This window comes from Arachis ipaensis, chromosome B3, assembly GCF_059453495.1.
Source record: "Arachis ipaensis isolate K30076 ecotype BB chromosome B3, ASM5945349v1, whole genome shotgun sequence".
Classification (NCBI taxonomy): domain Eukaryota; kingdom Viridiplantae; phylum Streptophyta; class Magnoliopsida; order Fabales; family Fabaceae; genus Arachis; species Arachis ipaensis.
Genome location: NC_142438.1, coordinates 84,257,749 through 84,275,267, shown reverse-complemented (window position 1 = coordinate 84,275,267; position 17,519 = coordinate 84,257,749). Strand labels below are relative to the sequence as shown.

Below are 17,519 nucleotides of genomic sequence, written 5' to 3'. Positions count from 1 at the left end.
TTTATTTTTCTATCTCATGAGCCATGTAAGTTTTAATTTATTATTTTTCATATATATTATACGTCTAACAACAATATATAGAGTCAATACAGAGAATTGACTATGACTTTGGTGTCTAATTTTTTGGACTATATTAATCCTACAATAAACTATTTTGGAAACTAAATTATAAGGACAAAATAGACATAAAATTTGTTTTGAAAAATCCAATAACTTCCTACTAAAATGAAAGTTTTAAAAAATGTAAGACAGTCTGCAAATTGCTAATAAATAAAAAGAAAATGAACTGGTATGAATATCAATATCTTCACATTCTTCATCATCTTCATGCTTTGTTTAATTCTATGTTAGTTTTAATTTATATCGTTTGTTCTATTAATATCTTCATACTTTGTTTAATTCTATGTTAGTTTTAGTTTATATAGTTTGTTCTGTCAATGTCTTCGCATTCTTTATCATGTTCATATTTTGTTTGATTTTATATTAATTTTAATTTATATCCTTTTGTTTTGAATACGTTATCCTTTCAGTAGTTTAGTTTTTACTTTTTTGTATTTTTCTTGCGGTTCTGTTATTCTTCTTTCTTTAACACTCTCGCCTTCATCTTCTTCCATTGCCTTCATCAACTGCAGTTGTTAATTTCATTCAGTTTTACAGCGGTTACTACTTTCACATAAAACATCCACTTATATCTTTTCTTCTCTTTAGTTTACTTATCTAATCTATATTTTCAATCATTCCTCTGCCTTTTTAATTTATTCTCAACTTTTGACGTATGAAAATACTACTATGTCTTTTTTTTATCAATTTAATATAGAAAGAAATATTTTTTTTTGTCTTATCAATTTGATGCAGAAAGAAAACAGTTTCTTTTTATTTGATATGTGTTTTATGTTTTTTATATGTCCTTACCTATCACTAATTGAATGAAAGAGTTCCATAAATATTTTGTTAACTTATTTTTTTTAAATTACTTTGTAATAATATTTTTTAAATTTTTTAAAATATTAATTATGTAGAGTATTATGTTCAAAATTTGAATACATAAATATTTACTTTGAAAGTAAATTAAATTATTAATTTTGTCTACCACAATATTATTTATTATGCATATTGACTAAGTTATATGATTGGCATATATATATATATAGGACGCAAGAAAATTTGCACCCATCAAAGATTCGTTAAAAATATTAATATGTTAATTTACTAAACTATCTAAGCTATTAATTATGTAGAGTACTGGATTTGATATTTAATTATATAGAGTACTATGGTTGACATTTATTAATTTCCTAAATTGTATTGCAAAAAAATTAGTTAATTTTATATTATTTGTTTGTCACATAATTAACATATAACAGATAAAAAAAGGCTACACCTATCAATAGAATGAAAAATTCTCACACATATTTTGTTTACTTCTTTTTTTTTTATTTGTAATCTATTTTACATTGGATAATATTATTTTTATTAATTATTAGTTCGACATATAACACAACAAATGTAGCAATATAAAAACTTTGTTAATTGATTTTGTTAATCTCTTTTTTATTTTTAATCTATTTTATATTAGATAATATTATTTTTTATTTAAATGTGGCAAAATAAAAACTATGTTATACATTTTTTATTGTTTCAACCTTTATAATTATTTTCTTCTCTCTATGTTTCTAACTAACGAGCCATGTAAGTTTTAATTTATTATTATTATTATTATTATTATTATTATTATTATATATATATATATATATTTTAAACCATTTTATTTTAATAGATTTTTTAATTAATTTATTTTATTGTATTTTTCTTTTACTTTAAAAACTTTAGGGGTCTAATGATCTTTCGTTTAAACAATTCCAATTATACAATCAAAAAGTAGTTCAAGAGAATAGGTTTGAATTTTGGTAATTTATTAAGTCTAATTTTTATACAAAAGGTTAAAAATATTCTAAATTTAAAAAACTATTTAATAATAAAATTGAGTTTGTTCAAAATCGTAGAGAGAGAAAATAAATTAAAATTTTTTAACTAATTACAAAAATTCACCACCATCAAAGTCATTAAATTTGAGTATATTAAGTGAGGATTAATAAGAAGCAAACCAGAACGATAAATCTAAAAGTTTTCAAAACTATTTTATGAACAAACAAAATAACAAACAAAATAATAAAAAGATTCGCATTAGATTATGAAAGTTAATCTCTTCCTTATAATACAATGGCATTATTTCAAAACATGTAAAATAAAATAATAAAGTGCACTTAAATTAATGTGCACAATAATATAAATGTAAAACTTAGATAGTAGCGGTCAAATATGAATAGCAATGGTTGCCTTTTGTCCCAATGTACTATATTAAATTGCGACTTAAATTTATAATTATTAGTTTAAAAACTTACAATTATGTATTTTTTTATTATTTTAGTTAAAAGTAATATATGTTGATATTGTTTTTTAGGATTATTGACATCAAATTTTGATAATTTGAAAAAAAAATTAAATGCTTTATATCTTACTTCTTTTAACAAAACTTCAATAACTCATAAAAGTTAACAGAACAGATAGTTATAAATCAAAGTGATAGACAAAATTGAAAGTTGCGATAATAATACTTGGTAATAATTAATTACGGTCGGGTGAAGAGAAGGTGGAAGGAGAAGAAAAAAATGAGAAAGGAGAACAAGGTAATATAATAATGGCAATGAGACAATGACAAGTATGTGTATAAAGAATAATAATAAGAAAAAGTGTTTGATATAATAAAGGGATATAATAAAATATAAATTAATAATTTTGAAAAAATAACAAAATTAAAGATAATTTAAAAAAATTAAATATAAAATTAAAAAAAATTAAAATATTTTTTATCAATTAGAATTATGCATGAAGATAAATAATAGTGTTTTAAATACAAATTTTTATCTCGACTTCAAATTAAATACTATTAAAAATAAATAACTAAACTTAATAACGTTTATAAATAGTTAATTTGTAAATAATGTTTTTAAATTTTTATTTTGATTTTGTTACCTATAATAACAACATACTAAATTTTTGTTTAATATCTTATTTAATTTAAATTTATAAATTTTATACGTTCTAAAAGTTAATTTGATAATTTGGATAAAAATTTTAAATGCTTTATGTCTTACTTCTTTTAGCGAAACTTCAACAACTCATAAAAGTTAATATAATAGATGGTTATAAACCAAAGTGATAGACAAGATTAAAAATTACGATAATAATACTTGGTAATAATTAATTACGGTCGGGTGAAGAGAAGGTGGAAGAAGAAGGAAAAAATGAGAAAGGAAAACAAGGAAATATAATAATGGCGATCAGATAATGATAAGTATGTGTTTAGAGAAAGATAGTAAGAGAAAGAATAATGTTTAATATAGTAAGGGGATATAATAAAAATATAAATTAAAAATTTTAAAAATAATGAGATTAAAAAAATTTAAAAATTAAATATAAAATTTAAAAAAATAAAATATTTTTAACAATTGAAATTATGCACGAAGATAAAGAGTCTTTTGAATATAAATTTTTATGTCGGTCTCAAATTAAATACTATTAAAAATAAATAATTAAACTACTTAATAACGTTTATAAATATTAAATTTGTAAATAATATTTTTAAATTTATATTTTGATTTTGTTACACATAATTTTTAATTGAATAATATTGAAGTGTTTAAATAATTATTTTTATGGTCAATAAATTGACAGTTTTTCAAAACTCGAAAAGTTATTGATAAGGAGATGTATGATGAATTATGAATGGTTTTTTCTAAATATATAATTTTTATACTCTCCTATTTTTTATTAATTATTCTTACAGTTTGATATTTAAAACAAAAAAAAATAAGCACTCACATTTCTTCTATCTTTCACTATTTATAAAAAAATGAAGGCCTCTTTATATTCAGATTCATATTTTGACCTACCACTTAAAATATATGAAGACAAATATAAATATTAATGACATTTAAGTAAAAATTATTTTTTGTAAATAACTAACATATATTTTGGTTTATGTATACTCTTTTTGAATTAGGATAATGTTATTATCATTTTTTAAACTATATTTTTTCTGATAATATATATATCTCTCTATTGCGAGCTTTTATAATTTAATATTTTAAAAAAAATTTATAGTAATTTTAATTTTAATAAAATATGATATAAATAAGGTCACGTCAATATTAAAATAAAAAATACTTATCTAATAAATTTAAAGAGAGAATAATATATTAACAAAAGAATAAAATTAATTTTTTAAAAATAATAGAAAAGCGGCTGAACAGGCACGATAGTGCCTGTTGAGCCGCTAGTGTTAATATAATGGGAATTTGGATACCTACTCATGTGAAACTATAAGAATTAAAAAAATCTATGTGCATTGATAAGCTATGTTTATTTTTATGTTTATGAAAAGAAAATCAAAAATATTCAATAAATAAATAAGGGGACAAAATTACCCCAATGCTAAGTTAAGAATTCAAAGATCAATGCATGTATGATAAAATTAAAATAAAAAGTTAATACACGAGTATGGAATGTGAAAGGGAAATTCTGGGTAGCTAGGCATGAATTCTAAAGTTATAAAGAATATATATAGGTTATGTTAAAGCTTGGGTTAATTAAAGATTCAGTTTATAAGCTTACTTAGCCACATATGTATCCTTACCATTACCTTGGCCTCATTACAACCTTGAAAAGACCTCATGATGTTTGCATTGGTATATTAAATATTGTTGATTGGTTAGGAGAAGAACAAAAATTAGAGAGCATGATTAGAGAAGAATAGAGTGATTGCCCTATACACTAGAGAGATTAGAGCGTACGTACATCATCAGTGTGGGTTCAATGCTTAAAATTCTGTGTTCCCTGCTTTCATGAGCTACCTTCTTGTATTTTTATCTGTTCTTACTGTATAAGAATTGAATTAGTGGAATTTGATTTGTAATTATTTTGAAGAGCTTATTTACTATTGATCAAGTGGACAAGAATCATATAGTTGCATTCACATATATAGGTTGCATTGCATTGCATGAGTTTTACATGTTCCTACTCATTTATTTTATCTCCTTCAACTAAGCATGAGGACATGCTAATGTTTAAGTGTGGGGAGGTTGATAAAACACTATTTTATGGTTTATAATGTGTTTAATTGTGTGGTTTTATCATGATCTTTACCCACTTATTCATATGATTAGCATGCAATTTATATTTCCTTCCTAAAATTATTAAATGATTAAAAACTTGCTTCCTAGAGACTTTTAATTACGTATTTTAATTCTCCTTTATTCCATTCGATGCCGTGATCTGTGTGTTAAATGTTTCAGGCTTTATAGGGCATGAATGAATTGGAGATTGGAAAGGAAGCTTGCAAAAATGGAATGAACACAAAAAATTGAGGAGATGACCAGCGAGAAGTGACGCGGCCGCATGGCTCACGCGACCGCGCGGATTGGAATAGCACAAGTGACGTGGAGGCGTGGACGACGTGCTCGCGTGGTAGGAAAAAACGCCGAATGACGCGGCCGCATGAATGACGCGATCGCGTGACGTGCGCAATCTGCATAATCTGCAGAATTCGCTGGGGGCAATTTTGGGCCCTGTTTTGACCCAGTTTTCGGCCCAGAAAAGCAGACTAGAGCCAGAGGACATGCAGAAACCAACAACAACATTCATTCTACACAATTTTAGTTTTTAGATCTAGTTTTACTCCTCCTCTAGGTTTTCTCTCTACACATTCATAGTTTTTAGGATTTTTATTTCTATTGCTTTTTGGGATATTGAGAAGAGTTATTACCTCACCAAGACTTCTTCATTCTAGTTCGTTTTCTTTACTTGTCTCTGCTCTTCCATGTCCTTTAATTTACTCAATTTTACTATTGGATTATTTTAGAATTTATTAATACAAGAATTACTTTTATTTTTAATTGATTTCTTTGATTTCTATTTATCATGTCTTTCTTTAATTCCCTTTCCTATGTTATGAATTCTATATTCACAATGAGCGAGTAGTTCCCTAACTTGATGGGGTGTTGATTGAAAGGAACCCTTGAGTTGGAATGCTCAAAAAGAAGAATTGTAATTGGGTTTAATGTTGAATTGCCCTCTAGTCACTGACACCAATCCCTTTTAATTGTGTAGGTTGGAACTTGTGAATAGAAGTAGCATTCCAACTTGTTTGACTTTTTCTTGCCTAGTAAGGGATAACTAAACAGAACAACCTTCAATTATCAATTAATCTTGAGAGTACTCCAACAAGAATAGGGCTTCCAACTAATCTACTCCCAGTCAAGGCTTTTATTTAAATTACATAAATTCTCTAATTTAATTTCCTGTTATTCAATTCAAACCATTTTGAAAACATCTGATTAATAAAATAGCACACCTTTCTGCAACTCTGGTGCACGAAATTACAATCACACTTTTGTAACTCCACACAACTAACCAGCAAGTGCACTGGGTCGTCCAAGTAATACCTTACGTGAGTAAGGGTGGATCCCACGGAGATTGTCGGCTTGAAGCAAGCTATGGTTATCTTGTAACTCTTAGTCAGGATATCAGTAATTCTCAGATTTAATTGTAAAAAGTAAAAGAACATGAAATAAATACTTGTTATGCAGTAATGAAGAACAGGTTGAGGCTTTGGAAATGCTTTGTCTTCTGAACCTCTGCTTTCCTACTGTCTTCTTCTTCATGCACGCAAGACTCCTTCCATGGCAAGCTTTATGTTGGGCATCATCGTCGTCAATGGCTACATCCTGTCCTCTCAGTGAAAATGTTCCAAATGCGCTGTCACCGCACGGCTAATCATCTGTCGGTTCTCGATCATGTCAGAATAGGATCCATTGATCCTTTTGCGTCTGTCACTATGCCCAACACTCGCGAGTTTGAAGCTCGTCACAGTCATCCCTTCCCAGATCCTACTCAGAATACCACTGACAAGGTTTAGACGTTCCGGATCTCAAGAATGACCAACAATGATTCTAGCTTATACCACGAAGACTCTGATTTGAATCATGAGGCTAAGAGATATGCATTCAATCTAAGGTAGAACAGAGGTGGTTGTCAGGGACGCGTTCATAGGTGAGAATGATGATGAGTGTCACGGATCATCACATTCATCAAGTTGAAGTGCGAATGAATATCTTAGAATGGAAGCAAGCGTAATAGAATGGAAAACAGTAGTAATTGCATTAATTCATGAAGAACAGCAGAGCTCCTCACCCCCAACAATGGGGTTTAGAGACTCATGCCATAGAAAATACAATGAGAAACGTGTAGAATGTCATGAGGTACAATATGAATCACTGAAAGTAGTATTTATAGTAAACTAGTGACCTAGGGTTACAGAAAATGAGTAAGCTAGGGTGTTTATTGTAAAATTCAAATTCCGGGGCCCACTTGGTGTGTGCTTGGGCTGAGCATTGAAGCTTTCATGTGTAGAGACGTTTCTTGGAGTTAAACACCAGATTTTATGCCAGTTTGGGCGTTTAACTCCAGCTTTTGTGCCAGTTCTGGAGTTAAACGCCAGAATTCTTGAGCTGACTTGGAACGCCTGTTTGGGCCATCAAATCTCGAGCAAAGTATGAACTATTATATATTGCTGGAAAGCCCAGGATGTCTACTTTCTAACGCAATTGAGAGTGTGCCAATTGGGCTTCTGTAGCTCCAGAAAATCCACTTCGAGTGCAGTGAGGTCAGAATCCAACAGCATCTGCAGTCCTTTTTCAGCCTCTGAATCAGATTTTTGCTCAGGTCCCTCAATTTCAGCCAGAAAATACCTGAAATCACAAAAAAACACACAAACTCATAGTAAAGTCCAAAAAAGTGATTTTTATTTAAAAACTAATAAAAACATAATAAAAACTAACTAAAATGTACTAAAAACAATGCCAACAAGCGTATAAATTATCCGCTCATCACAACACCAAACTTAAATTGTTGCTTGTCCCCAAGCAACTGAAAATCAAATAGGATAAAAAGAAGAGAATATACAATGAATTCCAAAAATATCTATGAAGATCAGTATTAATTAGATGAGCGGGGCTTTTAGCTTTTTGCCTCTGAACAGTTTTGGCATCTCACTTAATCCTTTGAAGTTCAAAATGATTGGCTTCTATAGGAACTCAGAATCCAGATAGTGTTATTGATTCTCCTAGTTAAGTATGTTGATTCTTGAACACAGCTACTTTATGAGTCTTGGCTGTGACCCTAAGCACTTTGTTTTCCAGTATTACCATTGGATACATAAATGCCACAGACACATAACTGGGTGAACCTTTTCAGATTGTGACTCAGCTTTGCTAGAGTCCCCAATTAGAGGTGTCCAGAGCTCTTAAGCACACTCTTTTTTTGCTTTGGACCACGACTTTAATCGCTCAGTCTCAAGTTTTCACTTGACACCTTCACGCCACAAGCACATGGTTAGGGACAGCTTGGTTAGCCGCTTAGGCCAGGATTTTATTCCTGTGGGCCCTCCTATCCACTGATGCTCAAAGCCTTGGATCCTTTTTATTACCCTTGCTTTTTGGTTTAAAGGGGTATTGGCTTTTTCTGCTTGCTTTTCTTTTTTCTTTTTTTTTTCACTTTTTTTTGCTGCAAGCTTTCTATTCGCTGCTTTTTCTTGCTTCAAGAATCAATTTTATGATTTTTCAGATCATCAGATAACATTTCTCCTTTTCCCATCATTCTTTCAAGAGCCAACAATTTTAACATTCATGAATCAACAAATTCAAAAATATGCACTGTTCAAGCATTCATTCAGAAAAATAAAAGTATTGCCACCACATCAAAATAATTAATCTGTTTTAAAATTCGAAATTCATGCACTTCTATTTCTTTTTCAATTGAAAATATTTTTCATTTAAGAGAGGTGATGGATTCATTTTCATAGCTTTAAGGCATAGACACTAAGACACTAGTGATCATGTAATAAAGACACAAACATAGATAAACATAAAGCATAAAAATTCGAAAAAAATAGAAGATAAAGAACAAGGAGATTAAAGAACGGGTCCACCTTAGTGATGGCGGCTAGTTCTTCCTCTTGAAGATCTTATGGAGTGCTTGAGCTCCTCAATGTCTTTTCCTTGCCTTTGTTGCTCCTCTCTCATGACTCTTTGATCTTCTCTAATTTCATGAAGGAGGTCCACCCTTAGTTGTCTCCTATTGGAATTTAATTCTCCTAGGGAGGTGTTAATTTGCTCCCAATAGTTTTGTGGAGGAAAATGCATCCCTTGAGGCATCTCAGGGATTTCATGATGATAATTTTCCTCATGCTCTTGTTGAGGTCCATGAGTGGGCTCTCTTGTTTGCTCCATCCTTTTCTTAGTGATGGGCTTGTCCTCTTCAATGAGGAGTCTTGGCCAAAACTTCATAGAAGTGGTCTTGATGGACCTTTGAGATGAATCTCTCCATCTCTCATGACTCGAAGGTGGAAGCAATCGCCTTTCCATTCCTCTTTTTAGAGGTTTCTCCGGCCTTAGGTGCCATAAATGGTTATTGAAAAACAAAAGAAAAGCTGAGCTTTTCCACACCAAACTTAAAAGGTTTGCTCGTCCTCAAGCAAAAGAATAAAGAAAGGAGGAGAAGAAGAAGAGATGGATGAGATGGAGGTGTGTGGATTATTCGGCCAAGGGGGGTTTTAGGTGGTTATGATGTGGAAAAGGAAGGAGTAATGGAGGTGATTGGTGGAGGTTATTTGGGGAAGAGTATTATGAAAAGGTGTGAAGAAGTGAGAGAGTGAGTTGAGGTTGGTGGGAATCCTGTGGGGTCCACAGATCCTGAGGTGTCAAGGATTTCCCATCCCTGCACCAATTAGGCTTGCAAAACGCCCTCTGCTGCCAATCCTGGCGTTAAACGCCAGGTTGCTGCCATTTCTGGCATTTAACACCAGCTTTTTGCCCTTTTCTGGCGTTAAACGCCAGTCTGGTGCCCATTTCTGGCGTTAAACGCCCAGAATGGTGCCAGACTGGGCGTTTAACTCCCATTCTGCTGTCTTTACTGGCGTTTAAACGCTAGTAGGCTTCTCCTCCAGGGTGGGCTATTTTTCATTCTATTTTTCAGTTTGTTTCTACTTTTTCAATTGTTTTTGTGACTTCACATGATCATCAACCTACAGAAAACATAAAATAACAATGGAAAATAGAAACTAACATAGATAAGTAAAATTGGGTTGCATCCCAACAAGCGCTTCTTTAATGTCAGTAGCTTGATAGTGGGCTCTCATGGAGCCTCACAGATACTCAGAGCATGATGATGGCCTCTTAACACCAAACTTAGAGTTTGGTTGTGGCCTTCCAACACCAAACTTAGAGTTTGAATGTGGGGGTTTTATTTGACTCTGTATTGAGAGAAGCCTTTCATGCTTCTTCATTTTCCTGTCTGCAAACCATGGTGCTTCCTAAATAGCGAAGAGTTGCTCATCTGGAAAGGTTTCAGAGATCTCAGTAGGAGGGTGGGATGCCCCTGGTACTGGTTCTATCCGAGATAGGTGATCAGCTACCTGGTTCTTTGTCCCTTTTCTGTCTTTTATTTCGATATCAAACTCTTGCAGAAGCAACACTAATCTTATGATCCTGGGTTTTGAATCCTGCTTTGTGAGTAGGTATTTAAGAGCAGCATGGTCAGTATACACAATCACTTTTGAACCTACTAAATAGGATCTAAACTTGTCAATGGCATAAACCACTGCAAGTAACTCTTTTTCTTTTGTTGTGTAATTCTTCTGTGCATCATTTAAAACACGGCTAGCATAGTAAATGACGTGCAGAAGCTTGTTATGCCTCTATCCCATCACTGCACCAATGGCATGGTCACTGGCATCACACATTAGTTCGAATGGTAATGTCCAGTCAGGTGCAGAAATGACTGGTGCTGTGACTAGCTTGGCTTTCAGGGTTTCAAATGCCTACAGACACTCTGTGTCAAACACAAATGGTGTGTCAGTAGCTAGCAGGTTGCTTAGAGGTTTTGAAATTTTTGAAAAATCCTTTATGAACCTCCTATAGAATCCTGCATGTCCTAGAAAGCTTCTGATTGCCTTTACATTGGCAAGTGGTGGTAATTTTTCAATTACTTCCACTTTAGCTTGATCCACCTCTATTCCTTTGTTTGAAATTTTATGCCCAAGGACAATTTCTTCAGTCACCATGAAGTGACACTTTTCCCAGTTTAAAACTAGGTTGGTCTCTTGGCATCTTTTCAGAACAAGTGCTAAATGGTCAAAACAGGAGCTGAATGAGTCTCCAAATACTGAAAAGTCATCCATGAAGACATCCAGAAATTTTTCCACCATATCAGAGAAAATTGAGAGCATGCATCTCTGAAAGGTCGTAGGTGCATTGCACAGACCAAAAGGCATCCTTCTATAGGCAAATACTCCAGAAGGACATGTGAATACTGTTTTCTCTTGGTCTTGAGGATCCACTGCAATTTGGTTGTAACCTGAATAGCCATCCAAAAAGCAGTAATATTCATGACTTGCTAGTCTCTCTAGCATCTGGTCTATGAATGGTAAAAGAAAGTGATCCTTTCGGGTGGCTGTATTGAGCCTTCTGTAGTCAATACACATACGCCACCCTGTAACTGTCCTTGTAGGAACCAGTTCATTCTTTTCATTATGAACCACTGTCATGCCTCCCTTCTTGGGGACAACTTGGACAGGGCTCACCCAGGGGCTATCAGAAATAGGATAAATAATCCCAGCCTCTAGTAACTTAGTGACCTCTTTCTGCACCACTTCCTTCATGGCTAGATTTAGCCGCCTCTGTGGTTGAACCACTGGCTTAGCATCATCCTCTAATAGGATCTTGTGCATACATCTTGCTGGGCTAATGCCCTTAAGATCACTTATGGGCCACCCAAGAGCTGTTTTGTGTGTCTTTAGCACTTGAATTAGTGCTTTCTCTTCCTGTGGATTTAAAGAAGTGCTTATAATCATTGGAAAAGTATCATCTTCCCCCAGAAATGCATATTTCAGGGATAGTGATAATGGTTTGAGCTCGGGTTTAGGAGGTTTCTCCTCTTCCTGAGGGATTTTTAGAGGTTCTTTTATCTCCTCCGGTTCCTCCAGACCAGGCTGAACATCTTTAAAGATGTCCTCTAGATCTGATTCAAGACTCTCAGTCATATTGATCTATTCCACCAAAGTGTCAATAATATCAGTGCTCATGCACTCATTTGATGTATCTGGATACTGTATAGCTTTGACAGCATTTAACTTGAACTCATCCTCATTGACTCTCAGGGTCACTTTCCCTTTTTGTACATCAATAAGAGTTCGTCCAATTGCTAGGAAAGGTCTTCCTAGAATGAGAGTTGCACTCTTGTGCTCCTCCATTTCCAGCACTACAAAATCAGTGGGAAAGGCAAATGGCCCAACCTTGACAATCATGTCCTCAATGATGCCTGATGGATATTTAATGGAGCCATCAGCAAGTTGAAGACATATCCGGGTTTGTTTGACTTGTTCAGTCAAGCTAAGCTTTCTAATAGTAGATGCAGGTATTAGGTTAATACTTGCTCTAAGGTCACATATGGCTGTCTTGGTACAAGCACCCTCTAATGTGCATGGTATCATAAAGCTTCCTGGATCTTGAAGCTTTTCTGGTAAGCTTTTTAGAATGACTGCACTGCATTCTTTAGTGAGAAACACTTTTTCAGTTTCTCTCCACTCCTTCTTATGACTTAAGATCTCTTTCATGAACTTAGCATAAGAGGGTATTTGCTCAAGTGCCTCTGCAAATGGAATCTTTCTTTCAAGAGTCCTGAGATAGTCTGCAAAGCGGGCAAATTGTTTATCCTGTTTTGCTCGGCGGAGTTTATGAGGATAAGGCATCTTGGCTTTATATTCTTCAAACTTAGTTGCTGCAGGTTTATTCCCTACAGAAGTGGTTGGAGAAGCCTTCTTAGAGGGGTTACTATCAGCACTTGAAGGTGTCTGATCCCTCATTGGCATTTGAATGCCAGGAATGGGGGCTGAATGGGCGTTTAACGCCAGGTTCCCACCCTTTTCTGGCGTTTGAACGCCAGATTTGGGCATCCATTGGGCGTTTAACGCTAGTTTTTCCCCCTTTTCTGGCGTTTGAACGCCAGAGTTATTCCTCTCTGGGCTCTTAATGTCCTCAGAGGGATTTTGGGTAGTGGTTTGGTCATCCTCTGTCATTTGTTCCTTTCTTGACTTTTTGCTACTTTTAGCTGAGTTATTCAATGTTTTCCCACTCCTTAGTTGGACAGCTTGGCATTCTTCTGTTATCTGTTTAGATAGCTGCTGTCTTGTCTGATTCAATTGTGCTTCTATATTCTTGTTAGCATTTTCAGTGTCTTGGAGCATCTATTTGAATTCTGCTAATTGTTTTGTCATAAGGAGTAATTGCTGATTAAGTTCAACAATCTGTTCTTGAGGATTGGGATCAGTAGTTACTGCCATAGCCTTTTCTTTTATGGAGGACTCACTGTTTGAGTACAGATGTTGATTTCTAGCAACTGTATCTATGAGTTCTTGAGCCTCTTCAATTGTTTTTCTCATGTGTATAGATCCACCAGCTGAGTGGTCTAGGGACATCTGAGCTTTTTCTGTAAGCCCATAGTAGAAGATGTCTAACTGTACCCACTCTGAAAATATTTCAGAGGGGCATTTTCTTAGCATCTCCCTGTACCTCTCCCAGGCATTATAAAGGGATTCATGATCCTCTTGTTTAAAGCCTTGGATGTCCAGCCTTAGCTGTGTCATCCTTTTTGGAGGGTAAAATTGATTCAGGAATTTGTCTGATAACTGTCTCCATGTTTTTATGCTTGCTGTGGGTTGGTTATTTAACCACCTCTTAGCTTGATCTTTTACAGCAAATGGAAACGGTAATAATCTGTAGACATCCTGATCCACTTCTTTATCACGTACTGTGTCAACAATTTGTAAGAACTGTGCCAGAAACTCAGTAGGTTCTTCCTGTGGAAGACCGAAATACTGGCAACTCTACTGCACCATGATAATGAGCTGAGGGTTTAGCTCAAAGCTGCTTGCTTTGATGGGAGGTATACAGATGCTACTCCCATATGCAGCTGTAATGGGGTTAGCATATGACCCCAGAGTCCTTCTGGACTGTTCACTTCCACTTATGTCCATGATGGAGAAAAGGGAATTGATATGAATTATTTTTTTTTAAAAGTAACCGAAAATAATAAGTAAAATAAATGAAAAATAAAATAAAATTTCGAAAACAAAAAGAAAATAAAATAAAAGCAAATTAAAAACTAAATTAATTAATTAATTAAAAAGATTTTGAAATTAGCAATTAAAAAGATATGATTGAAAATTATTTTGAAAAAGATATGATTTAGAAGATATGATTGCAAATAAAAAAAAAAGATATGATTGAAAAGATATGATTGAAGAAATTAAAAAGATTTGATTTTTGAAACAGATTTGAAAAGATCAATTTTTGAAATTAGAATATTGACTTGACTAAAAAAAAGATATGATTTTGAAAATCTTTGACTAAATTAATGCAAAATTTCGAAATTTATGAGTAAAATAAGGAAAGGATATTTTTTTGATTTTTGAATTTTAATGCGGGAAGAGAAAAAAAACAAAATGACACTAAACTTAGAAATTTTAGATCAAAACACAGAAAACAAACAAGAAAACTTTGAATGTCAAGATGAACACAAGAACACTTTGAAGATCAAGATGAACACCAAGAACAAATTTTAGAAAAATTTTTAAGTAAAATAAAAGCACAAAAACACCAAACGTAAAATTTTTAGAAAATAAAGCACAAATTTTCGAAAAATTAAAAGAAAACACAAAGAAGACACCAAACTTAGAAATTTTTAAAAATCAAGGAAGAACTAAAGACATGCAATTTCAAAAAATTAAAAGAAAATAAAAGCATGCAATTGATACCAAACTTAAAATATGAAACTAAACTCAAATAAAAGACTCTAAACCAACAAAAATAAAATATTCCTAATCTAAGCAACAAGATAAACCGTCAGTTGTCCAAACTCGAACAATCCCCGGCAACGGAGATTGTCGGCTTGAAGCAAGCTATGGTTATCTTGTAACTCTTAGTCAGGATATCAGTAATTCTCATATTTAATTGTAAAAAGTAAAAGAACATGAAATAAATACTTATTATGCAGTAATGAAGAACAGGTTGAGGCTTTGGAGATGCTTTGTCTTCTGAACCTCTGCTTTCCTACTGTCTTCTTCTTCATGCACGCAAGACTCCTTCCATGGCAAGCTTTATGTTGGGCATCATCGTTATCAATGGCTACATCCCGTCCTCTCAGTGAAAATGTTCCAAATGCGCTGTCACCGCACGGCTAATCATCTGTCGGTTCTCGATCATGTCGGAATAGGATCCATTGATCCTTTTGCATCTGTCACTACACCCAACACTCGCGAGTTTGAAGCTCGTCACAGTCATCCCTTCCCAGATCCTACTCAGAATACCACTAACAAGGTTTAGACGTTCCGGATCTCAGAAATGACCGCCAATGATTCTAGCTTATACCACGAAGACTCTGATTTGAATCATGAGGCTAAGAGATATGCATTCAATCTAAGGTAGAACGGAGGTGGTTGTCAGGCACGCGTTCATAGGTGAGAATGATGATGAGTGTCACGGATCATCACATTCATCAAGTTGAAGTGCGAATGAATATCTTAGAATAGATGCAAGCGTAATAGAATGGAAAACAGTAGTAATTGCAATAATTCATGAAGAACAGCAGAGCTCCTCACCCCCAACAATGGGGTTTAGAGACTCATGCCGTAGAAAATACAATGAGAAACGTGTAGAATGTCATGAGGTACAATATGAATCACTGAAAGTAGTATTTATAGTAAACTAGTGACCTAGGGTTATAGAAAATGAGTAAGCTAGGGTGTTTATTGTAAAATTCCAATTCCGGGGCCCACTTGGTGTGTGCTTGGGCTGAGCATTGAAGCTTTCATGTGTAGAGACGTTTCTTGGAGTTAAACGCCAGATTTTATGCCAGTTTGGGCGTTTAACTCCAGCTTTTGTGCCAATTCTGGAGTTAAACGCCAGAATTCTTGAGATGACTTAGAACGCCTGTTTGGGCCATCAAATCTCGGGCAAATTATGAACTATTATATATTTCTGGAAAGCCTAGGATGTCTACTTTCTAACGCAATTGAGATCGTGCCAATTGGGCTTCTGTAGCTCTAGAAAATCCACTTCGAGTGCAGGGAGGTCAGAATCCAACAGCATCTGCAGTCCTTTTTCAGCCTCTGAATCAGATTTTTGCTCAGGTCCCTCAATTTCAGCCAGAAAATACCTGAAATCACAGAAAAACACACAAACTCATAGTAAAGCCCAGAGAAGTGATTTTTATTTAAAAACTAATAAAAACATAAAAAAAACTAACTAAAATGTACTAAAAACATACTAAAAACAATGCCAACAAGCGTATAAATTATCCGCTCATCAAACTCGTTGGGAGACGACCTAGGATTCATACTCCCAGTATTTTAATTTTAATTTTTGTGACACCCTTCTAAATTGATAAGCGGATTTCTAGTTGGTTAAGAACTATACTTGCAACGCATATCTTATAACAATTCTTGACTCGCCAATTTCTGCCACGTCAAGCATATAGTCTAAGAAAGCTAGAAAAGCTATCTTGGAGTGCCTGCAGCCACACCAAACTTAGAAGTCTAGCATATGCTTAAAGATCATGCATGCAGGTATCAAATATATTCATGAGTACTCAAATTCATGCTAGAAGGATCATTGATTATTAGAATCAAAGCAAAAATCTTAAATCATGGGTTACCTCCTATGGAGCGCTCTTTTATTGTCATTAGCTTGACATTAGGCCTTCATTAGGGTGGTTGATGACTGTAGTGTCTCAGCTTGTCTCCCCTCACTGTGAGCTTCCTTCCAGTGCCTTGGTGTTCAATTTCTGCATGCTCTAGTGAGAGTATCCTGCTGACAGTGTAGTAGTCATCAGCTTGTTGGTTTGTCCCCAACTGTTGGTAGATTAACTGCACTTTATCTCCCTTTGAAAATCCCTCAGTTGGGATCTTTTTGTTCTTCCACCCTTTTTGAGCATTTTTCTTGCTTTTCTTCCTTCTTTTTAGTGATCCTTCTCCTTTGACAGTGGGCTGCTGATGAGCGGATAATTTATACGCTTTTTGACATTGTTTTTAGTATGTTTTTAGTAGGATCTAGTTACTTTTAGGGATGTTTTTAATAGATTTTATGTTAAATTCACATTTCTGGACTTTACTATGAGTTTGTGTGTTTTTCTGTGATTTCAGGTATTTTCTGGCTGAAATTGAGGGACTTGAGCAGAAATCAGATTCAGAGGTTGAAAAAGGACTGCTGATGTTGTTGGATTCTGACCTCCCTGCACTCAAAGTGGATTTTCGGGAGCAACAGAACTCGAAATGGCGCGCTTTCAATTGCGTTGGAAAGTAGACATCCAGGGCTTTCCAGCAATGTATAATAGTCCATACTTTGGCA

The 17,519-nt window shown here is 33.8% G+C and overlaps 1 pseudogene; it reads right to left on the bottom strand.

Annotated features, from left to right (window-relative positions):
• Positions 1-518: 518 nt before the first annotated feature.
• Positions 519-14,149, bottom strand: LOC148571385 (uncharacterized; annotated as a pseudogene).
• Between the last annotated feature and the right edge of the window lie 3,370 nt (positions 14,150-17,519).